Source organism: Cavia porcellus, unplaced genomic scaffold (assembly GCF_034190915.1).
Source record: "Cavia porcellus strain 051 isolate PalLab524CR breed Dunkin Hartley unplaced genomic scaffold, mCavPor4.1 scaffold_18, whole genome shotgun sequence".
NCBI classification, from domain to species: domain Eukaryota; kingdom Metazoa; phylum Chordata; class Mammalia; order Rodentia; family Caviidae; genus Cavia; species Cavia porcellus.
This window is the reverse complement of record NW_026947501.1, coordinates 53124211-53139200: the sequence shown is the minus strand read 5'-3', so window position 1 is coordinate 53139200 and position 14990 is coordinate 53124211.

Sequence of the window (14990 nt, the reverse complement as noted above, 5' to 3'; positions counted from 1 at the left end):
CACTTTGGTTCCTAAATTCTTATGTTCTATTAATGATCATTTTTACAGCAGGACTCTTGACAGTCTTTCCTAAAGACCCCCACATCATGCGTAAGATAATCTTCATAATGTTTTGTATGATAACAGTCCCTCAGCTGTCTGGTTAAACGTGACATCCTGAAAGCCTAAGCCCTTATCTTCCCTATACTGGTACAGCCACCGCCTCCCCTGCTACCCCTATTTTTTCCAGTTCAACTCCTGGACCAGAAAAAAGTTTTATACACCTACCCTCTTAACTTTTATGCTTTCAGATGGGGGAGTAATCACCTCTCCTCCTAACCCCACATTTAATTTTCAGAATTCTGCCTTACTGTGGAAATGTTCCTACCTCAACGTCATCCTGATATAATGACATGTCTAAATCAAAGGCACCTTTCCTTCTGCCTCACCTGGGTCCTTAAATATGACAGTGCCATGTCTCCTCATAACATCTTGTCTCTTTGTTTTTCCAGCCTAACATACGTGCATTCACCAGTGAAGTTTTCCTGACAAAACACCTGGCACCAGTGTCTACCTGGGCATCAACCTTCATCCCGTCGACTCCCCTAGGCTCCAGTACAGCGCCCTTTGCCAGCAGGAAGTAGTTAAAGAGAGAAATCTTTGCCCCTTTTCATAATAATAATCATAAGATGGGATATGAAAGGCTTTTGGCCCAGAGAGGACACTGTAGCCAGGAAAACCTCAACTGGAACCAGGAAGCCCCTATCTCCCCTGCCCCTAGGAATTTACCTGTGACGCCATCTTCCCCATCCCTGGGAATCTGACTATGGCGCCAAACCTAGGACCAATGGGCTACCCATGCATCCCTGATGCCCCCTTAGGTTCCACCCCAAACCAAGGCCACTTACATACCCCCCACGCCATGTGTCCGCTAGAGAGATCACCGGACTCCAGCTGTGGGGGGTGCCGGTCTTCTCTCTCTGTGTTCTCAGAATAAAGGCCTCTTTTTGTTTTGTACTTTTCATCTTTTGGGAATAATCCTATCAAGTATGACGTTGTTATTTTACATAACTGGCTGGTAAACTGAGATCTGTACTAATGATAATTAATTCTTGCTGTCTGTCAAGGTTGGCTCAGGCTCCTCAGGATCTGCCTTGGGACTCTGGAGAGAACCGCTCAGTTCCTGACACTGTCAGCCGTTCGGATGAGTCACAGCCATCGCTTGACCAAGTTGCTTTCTGTGCAAGCTTGAGGGGCTTTCCTTCCTCTGGAGACTCTCCTAAGTCACACTGTATATTGTAGATCACACTTTTTGTGGTCCCATGATCTCCTTGCCCAGAAGACCAGGGACTCACAGAGTTATGGAATGTCAGTGCAGAGGTTCTCTTATATCCTAGGTCCTCATTAACCTCAGAGGGCGGGGACCAAAATACTGGCCGTCCTCCTAGCCCTTCTATCTTTCTAGTTTTTAGTCTCCGAACCTCAGTTGTTGAACATCCTGGAGAAAAGATTGATGATGTCACAGTGTAACAAGGCAGTAAGCTTAACATTACTACATTATCTGAATGTCAGGCACCTTACAACATAAAAGAGAACTGTTGTTTTTTATCAACCATCAATGTGCTAGTATTTAAATCCTCCTATGATGTTAACAGTTTCATGTTTAACATACCAAAGTAGAATTCAAAGTCATACCTAATACTGTAGCATGACAATTACGAGATTTTGTAACAACCTAAATTTCCATGTTGACCTACCCCTTTTAGTCAGCCATCCCTATACATAAAAAGCTCTTCCTCAACTTGTTGACCTTTAGTGGGATACACACCACATAAGCTTTTGTTAAAGGCAGAGTTCTGAATCTGAAAGGAAAGTCTTATCAACATAAACAATCCCTGTTCTACATATTGGAAGACAGGTAAATCTGGAGGTGTGAATACATTTAATTTAACACAAGAACAACAAAACTTAATTATCAGAGCCATGTGAAAACCTTGATTTCTTAATTTGGTTTCGTATGAAAATTGTATTTTATGAAGATACTTTATTATCTTCTAGAAAATGTAACCTTTGGATGATGAGCAATGTAAACATACCACTGTAACATTTTACTTGTTTATTTATTTTTGTCTTTTAGAGACAGGATCTCCCTGTGAAGTTCAGGCTGGCCTGGAGCTCACTTTATGGCCCACGCTGATCTTGAACTCATGATGATGCTCCTGCCTCAGCCTCCTGAGTGCTGGGATTACAGGTGTGTGCCACACACCCGACTGGTCACACCTTTTTAACATTTATTAGGATGGCTCTCATAAGGCTATTGGGTACTTCCATTAATGAGCAAAGACTGGACAATGATTTGTTCCAGGCAGCTGCTTCTTTATTCACCAAAAGGGCATCCTGGCCAATAGGCTAAAGGACTTTTGTTTAATTATCTTAATAAATTTTTTGATGACTTATGAAAACCCAGTCACAGCATTTAACATGGTATTTTTGAACAAGAAGAGACTCTCAAATCATGATACAGAATCATAGTATATGTTAAATTAACACAACCAGTTATAGCATTGTCTTGACCAGCTGGCAACTCAGGTGGAAGCATGCTTTTAGATCTATGACCCATATGAAATTTTGAACAAATGACCCAAAAATACAAAAGAAGAAGAAGAAACTATTGATGATCCAAGAAATATTCATAAACGTTGTTATCTCTGAGGCTTCCAGTCTCTGTGGAAGTGTGTGACTTCAGTCCCAGATCAAGACTCTTCTCTGGTATTGGTATTTTCTGTAGTCAGGCCAGTCTGTTGGCCGTCAATTCTGCTGAAAATAGTTTAATCCTTGTGAAATAGTATAGGGGAAACCGTGCTCTATGAGTCACATGAATCTACCAATGGGTTTATGCTGTGTGTGGTGTTATAGTTGGTACCACTGTGTCAGTGAGCTTTCAGTTGCTGTGAGAAATACCCGAGGCAACCAATTTAATAAAAGGAAGTGAGCATGGTAGCACGTGCCTGGAATCCCAGCTCTCAGGAGGCTGCTGAAAAGGATTGCTGTGTGTTCCAGGCGAGTCTGGACTATATAATGACACCTTGTCTCAAAAAACAAAGTGAAACAAAACAAAACAAAACTTAATAAGAGGAAAGGTTTATTTTTGGTCACAGTTTCAGTGGTTTTAATTTGTGATCACAGTTCATCATGCTGGCAACCTGTGGAAGAGGAGGCTGCTCAGGTTATAATGGCCAGCAAGGCAAAAAGAGAGGCAGGACAGTCCTTGTGAGCTCCAGAATAGCCTGGGTTATAAAGTGAGCTCAAGGTCAGCCTGACCTGCATAGTTGAGACTCTGTTTCAAAAAGACAAAAAAATGCCAAACCTTTGAGGGGACGCCCCAGTGACCTCACTTCCTTTCATGAGGCCTGCCCCTTAAAGGTTCCATCACCTCCCTGTTGGGAGCCGCAGCCCCGAGCCCGGTCGCCTCACTTGGCAGACGTGAGGCCTGTAGTAAAGAGTAAAGCCTGAGGTAGATTACCCCTCCCATCGAGCACGTTAGTTTCCTGCTTACCGCGTAAGCAACCCGCTCAACAATATAGTCTGCCTGGCAACTGATGATGTTAGCCAATCAGCTTGCCTTGCTTACTTTAACATGATTGGACACTGTATCCGTATATATACTGGTGCCACCCCTGGGGGGGAAGAAGAAGCCCGGAAGTAGAAGCCCAGAAGGAGCCGCGGGGAGCGGACCAAAGGAGGCTTCGGCTGGGAGCGATCCCAGGGAAGGCTGTACGGAGAAGGAAAATAAAAGAAAAGGTTGTCCACTGCCAGACTTTGTCGTGTGTCCTTCCTGCCGGCCAGGAGCGACATCGACATTTGGTGGCCCGCACGGGGACTGATCACCCCCGAGACGTGACAGCGGACAACGCTCCAGTACAGAGCTGCGAGACAGGTGAGTTGGGGATAAGCCTGGGCTCTGGGTGGCACGCACCTACAGGGCTTTTAGACTCCCCTCAGGCTCACGCGTAAGTGGCAGATTCCTTGGGCCTCACGCGGTGAGTAACATATTAAAAGATGGGAAACATGCTAGGTAGCAACACTAAGAGCGAGGGTGGTTGTGGAGAAAGCTCTCAAGAGCTTACAAAAGTACGCAGGGTATTTGAGCAGGCCCAGTCGGGGAGCTCCCGAGAGGGGCCCGTCAAGGGGAACAAAGATGCTAAGGAGAAGGACGGGGCTCTAGCCTCGGAGTCGTCTGACTCCGAGGACGAGGGAAAGTTGAATGGCAAGGAGGCCAAAGAGACCAGCTGTCAGGAGCCTAAGTCGCTCGATAAGGAGTCGCAGGGTTCTTTCCCAGCGTTGCGCCGTGAATTGCGCTCCGCTCAACTTGGTCTGCGGAGGAGTAGAGAGCTCCTGAGCGCTCCCCGGCGCGAGAGGGAGGCGAAGCCTTCCGCCCCACCTTGGGGGCTGTTCCCGGAGGCGATCCCTCGCCGCGAGGCGGCCGCCCGGGAGCTCCCTTCCCCTTCGCCAGAACAGGAAGTGATGCACGGGCCCCCATTTTCCGCCCAATCATGGCCGCCGTCTTATGCTCCGCCGCCGGCGGGTCGGTATTTTTACAGGCGGCTTTGGCAGGGGGGACGTTTGTCTCATGAGGTACATCCACCACCTGGGATAGATAGTGGCCCCTACGGGATATTTCCTGTACAAGTAGCTATGGGCCAGAGACGTAATGCATGGGAGCCTTTTGAGATAAAGCAGATTAGAGAACTTAAAAATGCAGTTACAACCTTTGGGCCGACTGCGCCTTACACCATTGCCATGCTGGAGAACCTGTCTTCTGGGCCCCTCACCCCCGCGGACTGGATTCAGCTGGCAAAGGCGTGTCTGCCCTCGGGTAGTTACCTGGATTGGCGAGCCTGGTACGCAGAGTTCTCTGCAGAGCAGGCTGAGAGAAACGCCAGTTGGGGAAACCGGGGGTGGAACAAGGAAATGCTTATGGGAGAAGGTCGGCACGCTGATGATCAGACTCAGTTCCCCGGCGCTGTCTATGAACAAATCAACGCCATAGGGCTCCGCGCCTGGAAGCAGGTAAGTGGTGCCGGAACAGCCTCCTTGTGTCTTTCAAAAATAATTCAGGGTACCACAGAGCCATTTGTTGACTTTGTGGCCCGAATGCAAGATGCTGCCGATAAGATATTTTCTGATCCGGGAGTGGCTCGACCGCTGGTAAGGCAGCTGATTTTTGAGCAATGTACAAAGGAGTGCAAGGCAGCGATAGCTCCTCATAAGAACAAGGACCTCAACGCCTGGATTAGGATATGTAGAGAGATAGGGGGGCCGCTCTCCAACTTGGGAGTGGCTGCTCTCCTGGCCGCGGCTGTACAGCAGAGGGGACCTCGCGGGTTAGAAGGGGAATGTAAGGCTAAAGGGTGTTTTGCCTGCGGGGAGCCAGGACACATTAAACGTCATTGCCCAAACAATACAGATGCTAGGCCTCGCCCTAGGAATGAAGAACCATATGTTTGTGGGCGATGCAAGAGGGGATCACACAAAGCTGAGGAGTGTAGGTCGGTCTTTGATGCTCAGGGCAACCGTATTTGTGGACGAGATGCTAGAGGGCCAAAAAACGGCCAGAGGGGGCCCCCTTCACAGGCGGGCCCCCGCCCCAGAGACAGGACAGCTCAGGATGGCAGCCTTCAACAAGGGCCACCCCTGGGTCAGCAGGTGTGGACCTCAGTGTCGCCTCCAGACTTATATTAGTGCCTGATATGGGTGTTCGAGTGGTTGAAACCACCTTTAAGGGACCGTTACCCGAAAATTCCGTGGGTCTGGTGATCGGGAGATCCTCCACGGCCCTTCGGGGTCTCATAGTAGTCCCGGGGGTCATAGACTCAGACTACACAGGACACATTAAAATTATGGTTCAATCTCTTGTGGGTACTATGGTAATCAATAAAGGAGACAAGATAGCGCAGCTCTTGCTGCTCCCCAGTCTCCACAAGAGATTCCCCTCAAAGCAGAAAATTAGAGAAAGTCAAGGTTTCGGTTCCTCAGGGGAAGTCTTCGAGGGACTCCATATAATACTTGATAAAAGGCCCATGCTCTCACTTAAGGTCAATGGCAAAAATATAACAGGGCTCCTAGACACAGGAGCTGACCGTTCCATTATCTCTAGAAAGGATTGGCCCTCCAACTGGCCCACCAACACTGCAGATAACACGCTGCAGGGCCTGGGGATGGTGTCAGCTCCTCAGGTTAGTGCTTCAACCCTGTTCTGGTGCGATGAGGAGGGTCATCAGGGCCATTTCCAACCATTTGTGTTGCAGTTGCCAGTGTCTCTATGGGGAAGGGACATCCTCACTCAGATGGATGTCACGCTTACGTCAAACTGCTCCCCCCAGGCTAAGGATATACTCAGGAACCAGGGATATACCCCCGGCAAAGGCTTGGGCAATGCCCTACAGGGTCGGACATCCCCAATACCAGTAGAAAACAAAAAAGGTAGGCAAGGGCTGGGTTTTTCTTAGGGGCCGCTAAAGAAGCTCTCCTACCCACTTCGATCAAAATCACCTGGAGGTCAAATGATCCGGTTTGGGTACCTCAGTGGCCCCTGCCTAAGGAGAAGCTATTAGCCTTGTCAGAAATAGTCAGTGCACAACTTAGATTAGGACACATTAAGCCGTCGACCTCCCCATGGAACACCCCCATTTTTATAATTAAGAAAAAGTCTGGCAAATGGAGGCTGCTCCATGATCTAAGGGCGGTCAACGCGCAGATGCAGTCCCTGGGGGCGGTCCAGAGGGGGCTGCCAGCTCTCTCAGCCATCCCTCAGTCCTGGCCAGTTTATGTTATAGATCTTAGAGACTGTTTCTTCTCAATCCCCCTGCATCCAGAGGACACTCATAGGTTCGCCTTTACTTTACCCACCATTAACCAAGAAAGCCCTGATCTCAGATACGAGTGGATAACGCTGCCCCAAGGTATGGCCAACAGTCCCACTATGTGTCAGATTTACCTTGATTCCCTACTGGCCCCCCTACGGAAATCCTTTCCCAAGATAAGATGTGTGCATTACATGGACGACCTTTTGCTCAGCGGCAGGGACCCAGACATGCTAAATAATATGCTCGGCCAGTTGGTCGAGGCCCTGAGACAAGCTAATCTGCATGTTGCCCCCGACAAGATTCAGGGAGGAGAAATGGTGACCTACTTAGGCGCGAAAATCTCCCCTATGCTAGTCTCTCCACAGAAGGTCACCATTAGGACGGATGGCGTTAGGACCCTAAATGACATGCAAAAGCTATTCGGAGACATTAATTGGATTAGGCCATATTTACATATACCAAATTCAGATCTCAAACCCCTGTTCGACCTTCTAAAGGGAGACCCAGATATAGCCTCCCACAGGAGGCTCACTCCTGAGGCAAGAGCTGCCTTACAGAGAGTGGAAAAAGCCTTAGGTGGGGCTACCTTACACAGAATTGAACCAGGGCGACCCTTTGATGTCTGTTTGCTACAGACTAGTCTACAGCCCACAGCGGTGATTTGGCAGAAAGGACCATTACTGTGGATACACCCTAAGGTCTCACCTGCAAAAGTCATAGAGCATTACCCGGAGGCAGTCGCTTCATTGGCCCTTGAGGCGCATGATAGAGCTGTCCAACATTTTGGCTCAGGACCACAAGCCATCCGAGTACCCTATACCGCCAGCCAGATCAAGACCCTGGCTGCCTGCATAGATACATGGGCCATTCTGAGATGTGTTTTCCATGGGGATATAAACAATCAATACCCTAAAGACCCTATCTTGTCATTTGTCACTCAGCACCCTATAATTTTTCCAAAGGTTACTGCCTCTGAGCCATTAGTCCCAGCAACTACAATATACACAGATGGCTCCAAGACGGGGATAGGCGCCTATGTGATCCTAGGCAAGCCCCCGGTTACCATACAATTTGAACCTGATCAGCCTCAGGTGGTGGAACTGCAGATCGTTAAAATGATTCTTGAACGGTTCTCAGAAGCCATTAATATTGTCTCCGATTCTAGGTATGTGGTCAATGCTATGCAAGTGCTTGAGACTGCCGGTTTAATTAGATCCACTTCCACAGTGGCTGGGCTGTTCCTGTCTATCCAGACATTGCTTCAGAACAGACACCATAAGGTCTTCACCACCCACATAAGAGCACATACATCCCTGCCGGGGCCCATGGCACAGGGGAATGCGGCTGCTGATACTGCCACTCGCCCGTTATGGATTTTTACCTTACTAACACCAATCGAGCGAGCCCGTGCCTTCCATGATAAGTTTCATGTCAATGCCAGGACACTAGCAAACCATTTCCATGTTTCCAGAGCAGATGCACGAGATATCGTGCGACTATGTGACTCCTGTGCCACATACAAACCTGCCATACCGATGGGAGTAAACCCTCGAGGTTTGATCCCTGGTGATGTTTGGCAGATGGACATCACACATATACAGGAGTTTGGGACTCTTAAATATGTTCATGTTTCCACAGACACCTGTTCTCACGTCATATTCGCAACAGCAGAAACAGGTAAAAAAGTGTCTAATGTGATCAATCATTGCCTGGCGGCTTGGGCCGCATGGGGCAAACCAAAAATATTAAAAACTGATAATGGACCAGCCTATATAGGCAAAGCCTTCAATGAGTTCTGCAAAATGATGGAGGTTCAATTAAAACATGGTATCCCATACAATCCCCAAGGTCAAGGAATCATTGAGAGGGCTCATAGAAGCCTCAAAGAAATTTTACAAAAACAAAAAGGGGGAGTAGGCCAAGGCCTGGCCCCAAAGGCACGATTATCCATGGCACTATTCACACACAATTTTTTAAATTTAAATAATGATAATTGCTCCCCAGCCGTGGAGCACTGCAACCCTTCCCCCAACCATAAAGGGTGGGTGAAGTGGAAAGATGTCCTGACAGGACAATGGATGGGCCCGGATCCAGTGGTCAGCTGGAACCGAGGCGCGGTTTGTGTTTTCCCACAGGAATCGGGACGAGAACCACTGTGGGTACCGGAGAGACTGACACGGGCGACAAAGCCCTCGACTGAAGATCAGACCTGCCCTACCGGAGATCCATCACAGACCAACCAACAAGATGAATAGAAATAGCGGTAGCCCGAAATGGACAAGAAGATCCTCAGGCATATGCATGGCTCGCTCGCCTAGCCTACGACCGAGTCTAGGGGTGGTGAGCTTCCCACACTCCTCCTCTAAAAAATTATGACATAGCTGGGTAGGAGAGTCAATGACGGGTAAGAGCGTACTCCCCCGGTGCGACTCAACCTAAGCCAGGCCCTACCCCATCCTGCACGTAAGCCGCTGGACTGTTAGATGCTGCCCAGGTCTAAATTTCTCTCCGAGGGGATTTCTTTACGGAGAGGAAATGAGTGCAAGCTTGTGTGCATCCAGGTTCCGTCCAGTTTGTGCCTGGCCCTAGAAAAAGGACGAGGGCCTCAGGGCCTTGGCAGACCATGGGGCGGCCGACCAGGGTCTAAGCCAAGGACCTACGGTGGGCCTACGCATAGGGCATAAGCCTCTGCACCCAGTCCAGGAAGGGCTACGATGCGCACATTTATAAAAAAAATAAAAAAGGGGGAGATGTTGGGAGCCGCAGCCCCGAGCCCGGTCGCCTCACTTGGCGGACGTGAGGCCTGTAGTAAAGAGTAAAGCCTGAGGTAGATTACCCCTCCCATCGAGCACGTTAGTTTCCTGCTTACCGCGTAAGCAACCCGCTCAACAATATAGTCTGCCTGGCAACTGATGATGTTAGCCAATCAGCTTGCCTTGCTTACTTTAACATGATTGGACACTGTATCCGTATATATACTGGTGCCACCCCTGGGGGGGAAGAAGAAGCCCGGAAGTAGAAGCCCAGAAGGAGCCGCGGGGAGCGGACCAAAGGAGGCTTCGGCTGGGAGCGATCCCAGGGCAGGCTGTACGGAGAAGGAAAATAAAAGAAAAGGTTGTCCACTGCCAGACTTTGTCGTGTGTCCTTCCTGCCGGCCAGGAGCGACATCGACACCTCCCAATAGCACCCCAGGCTGGGAACCAAATCTTCAACCCTTAGGCCTTTGGAGTTCAGATATGAACTATAGGAACATAAATGCCATTTTATCAGCTTGATATCTTGATTAACCTTAGGGTTTTCCTGGCGTACTCTAACTACTTCCATCTCACTGACAGTGCTTTGTTGAGTTTTGGTCATCTGAGTCTTAAGTCTGTTAATGTCCTGCTGTCATGCAGGAGGGCATCAGGGAGCCATGGAGAGCGGGTAGAGGGGCAGCTTCAGGGCCACCAACATCCCTCTCTGCCCTGGTCCACAGACACGGTGCCCCTCCCCCACCTCCTGAGTGTGACCTCACAGACCACGGTTCCACACATTTCTGGGGTTCACGGCTGCCACTGACCAGCACACAGGCCATGGTGAAGATGAGCGAAATTGTGACCCTCTTGGTCTTTTTGCAGTACTATTGGCTCAGTGCAGAGCACTATCCTCACTCCCAAAACAAAGGTATTCTCAGCCCAGCCCGAGGAACGGGGTCCTGTGGGGACCTGGGTCAGGCAGCAGCTGGAGTCCCCAGCCACAGAGCTGGTGTGGCCAACTCAGGTGACCTCATGTGCTTCCCTTCTACCTCCTGAGTTGTCCACTGGGGAGGTGCTACTTGGGCGAGGAGAGCAACGCAAAAGTTTCCCTAGCTCAGAAGCTTTGGTAAAATCCAGAGCTTCATGGGAGGACAGCACACATGTACATTACAATTTTTATTATAAAAAGTGTTTGAGGGCTGGTGATATAACTCAGCAGCAAAAGGACCTGCCTGGGAAGCATACAGTAAGAAGTTCAATCCCAGGTACCAAAAAAACAAAAGAAAAGAAAAAAAAAATGAGAGTAGCATGCCACCCTGGACTGAGGAGTGAGATCCTGTCTAAACAAAACAAAAACCCACAAAAAGCCAACAGGCTTCATAGAGAACCCTTTTTTTTTTTTTTTTTTTGTCTTTTTCCTTTTTATCCGTACCAGGGATGGAACTCACAACTGCCTGCTTTCAAGGCAGGCGCTTATGCCGCTGAGCTAAATCCCCAGCCCTGAGAACCCTTTCTTGTCCTTGTTGCAGTCCAAGAAGGTTTATATTTTAATCTCAAGAATTCTAATGAGTTAATTCCACTTCCAATGCAATCCTCAGAGAGAGGAAAGACATTAAGACACATATATAGCCAGGATGGTGGTTCACTGGAACAAAGGCCTCGGCCCAGAGCCCCTCCTAGGTGTTATTAATTCTCCATGAGGGGAGTGGCTCGGGGATGAGTGACAGACAGCGAGAGTGGCAGGAAATACGTGACTGCCTGGACTGCCCTGAGCTGGCTGGGCAGGAGGCCTAAGGTCACCTGTGAGATAAGCAGAGAGCAGGAACTGCAGAGAGCAATCTGCAAACACAGCTGAGGTGGGAGCTGACAATGTGGGGCTGCTGCTTCAGCTCCGATGCACAACTGTGTCTGCTCTGGGTAGTCACAGCCTGCTTCTTGAGGCTCGGTCCAAGGCGATACCTGCCACTGAAGAGTTCTAGCTTGCAGCTGAACCCCAAGGTCACCGCACTGCTACATGTTCTGCTCAGGGAGGGATATGACCCCTTTTCCTGTCTGTCTACCCTGTGTGCACCACGCATCTGTGAGTCTCATGTCTGTCATTTGGGTGTCAGGTCACCTGCTATGGTGTCACAGTGCTCATGCGTAAGTCATCCTTCTTCTCTAAAAGCCATGGCCTCAAAGCAAAGGCACTGGTGAAGCTGACAGTGCAGATGCCCAGGGAGGGCATGTAAAGCCCTCCCTGCAGGAGAAGAGGTGGAAGTCCTTGATTTAAGAAGCTGAGGATCTGTGGGGAGAATGAAGCTTCTCTGTGTTTCTGGTGCTGGGGATGAACCTGGGGTCTCCTGTAGGTGGAGCAGTGTCCACCCCTGGCCCATGTCTCCAGTGCATGATGAAACATTTATTTCCCCCACAGGTTCAAATCGTACATTTGCCTCCAGTTCAAAGAGTATAGAAAAAGGTGCAGCTAAAATATTTGGTAAGTAACCTTCTCCTCTGAAACAGTTAGGCCAGGGGTCCCCAGTCCTGGGGTCACAGACCCTGGTGAACTCTACTGTGAATTGCATTGCAAGGATTGGGGGTGCATGTTTCCTTTAAGAATTTAATGCTTACCTCAGTACAACCTATCCCACCGTGGTCTACTGAAAAACTGTCTTCTTGGATAGTGGTCCCTGGTGGCAAATTTTGGAGACCTTGACTTTAAGCTGTATCTGAAGAGTCCCAGCCTTATGGTTCCCAGACACCTGTTCCTGCTGCTTTGAAGAGAACACTTTGCCTAGGATCAGTTCCTCGAAGTTTCATGGTTCCAAGAAATCAGGCCAAACAGGAAGTTAACTGCTTTGAACCCTGTTCCTGAAAAGGTAGCCGGATAGCAGAGGCCTGGCCACCCCTGGGGACCTCACTGAGATCAGAGCTCCCTCCATACTTTTCTCCCCAAGAGCCTCTGAGGCCGGGGTTGATTTGGACCCATCCCAGGGCTCTCGGCCCAAACCCATTTGAGGGGTTGTTAAATGAGCCACCACTGGCCTCCAACTCACTTTGTAGCTTCAGAGTTGTAGTAATCTTCCTGCCTCAGCCTCTCCAGTGCTGGAATTATTGGTGTGGGCCACTGTGCCCAGCTGCATCATCTTTTGAAAACGAAAGACCTTTTGGCCTGCTCCAGCCTGGGACTCACTGATCTGTTCCAACTTTTGAGAAAAGCAGTGGTGCTTCCAACTGATCTGGGCTTAGGCTTATAAGAGATGGTGAGGAGATGCCTTTGGCTTCCTGGTGGCACTTGGTTAAATGCTTTCAGACACAGATCCAGTTTCCATCAAAAGGTGGAGTTGAAGAACAGCCTCTGCATTCTTTTCCTGAGGGAAACAAAGATGGAGGAGATGAAGTGAGTTGCCCGAGTCCTGCATTAGTAAGCAGCAAAATCAGCATTTGGGTGCAGCCTTCTGGCCACAGAATCATAACTCTGCTTTGAAAAGCTTTCCAGGGCAGGCAGGAAGCTCCTAAGAGGAAGCAGTGATGTTTCTGGGCATCTGCCTTTGATGGGCAAGGTTATCTGGTGCAGTCACGATGATCCAGCCAGGCCTCAGGTCGCTGCAGTCCCCCTTCCTAAGTGAAGGCATTCAGAGCAGTGCCCCTAGGCCGAGTTGGTGTCATGGCTCACTGTGTGCAGGGACTGTGTTGGGCACTCACAGTGCCTCAACAACTGTCGATTATCACAGCCTTATGAAAACCTTGATTTCTTTCTTTCTTTCTTTTTTTTTTTTTGTCTTTGTCTTTTTGAGAGAGGATTTTGCTATGCAGTTCAGGCTGGTTTTGTGCTCACTTTGTAACCCAGCCTGGTCTTGAACTCGAAACGATCCTCCTGCCTCAGCCTCCCGAGTACTGGGATTACAGGTATGAGCCACCACGCCCAGCTGAAAACTTTCATTTCTTAATTTGATTTTGTACCAAGAGCATCTTTTATGAAGATACTTTATTGTGTTACTTCTAGAAAATGTAACCTTTGGATGATGACCAATGTTAATATACCACTATAACATTTTTATTTGTTTATTTTTGTCTTTTAGAAACAGGATCTCCCTGTGAAGTTCAGGCTGGCCTGGAGCTCTTTGTGGCCCACGCTGATCTTGAACTCACAATGATGCTCCTGCCTCAGCCTCCTGAGTGCTGGGATTACAGGTGTGTGCCACCACAACCGACTGGTCACACCTTTTTAACAACATTTATTAGGATGGCTCTCATAAGGCTATTGGGTACTCACATTAATGAGCAAAGACTGGACAATGATTTGTTCCAGGCAGCTGCTGCTTTATTCACCAAAAGGGCGTCCTGGCCAATAGGCTAAAGGACTTTTGTTTATCTTAACAAATTTTTTGATGACTTATGAAAACCCAGTCACAGCATTTAACATAGTATTTTTGAATGAGAAGAGACTCTCAAATCATGATACAGGAATCATAGTATATGTTAAATTCACACAACCACCTATAGTATTGTCTTGACCAGCTGGCAACCCAGGTGGATGGATGCATGCTTTTAGATCTATGACCCATATAAAATTTTGAACAAATGACCCAAAAATACAAAAGAAGAAGAAGAAAATATTGATGATCCAAGAAATATTCATAAATGTTATCTCTGAGGCTTCCAGTCTCTGTGGAAGTGTGTGACTTCAGCCCCAGATTGATAGAATTGGATTCCCGGTCAGGGAACCATATGATAGAATTTTGGCGTGCTGAAAAGATAAGAAGTATGAAATATAAATGATCTTTATTTTAAGAATGTGGGGAGACAGCCCCTGACCCTCTGGGGTCTGACATTGTCTCTGGGGGCTGGCATTCTCTCTGTCGGACATGTGGAGTGGGGGCATACATGTAGCTTAGGTTTGGGGTGGTGCCTGAGGGGCATTAGTGATGCACAGTAGCCCATTAGTATTCATTTTCTGCCACAGGTAAATTCCTAGGGGCAGGGAAGATAGAGCTCCCTGGTTCCACCTCCAAGGCTTTTCACCAGCTACAGTGTCCCAAATGTGGCAAAATGCTTTCAGTCCCGTCTTTTGATTATTAGGAAAAAGGGCAAAGATTTTCTTTCTTTTACTGTTTCCTGCTGGAAGGGGGCGCTGTACTGGGGTTTAGGAGAGTCCACGGGATGAAGGTTGATGCCCATGTAGAAGCTAGTGCCAGGTGTTTTAGCCAGGACAACTTTATCACTGGTGAATGCCTGTATGTTAGACTGGAAAAACAAAGACAAGGTGTTATGAGGAGGCAGGCCACTATCATATTTAAGGACCCAGGTGAGGTAGAAGGAAAGGTGCCTTTGATTTAGATATGTCATTTTATCAGGAATGTTGAGGTAGAATCATTGCCACAGTGAGGTAGAATTCTGAAAAATAAGTGTGGAGTTAGGAGGAGTGAAG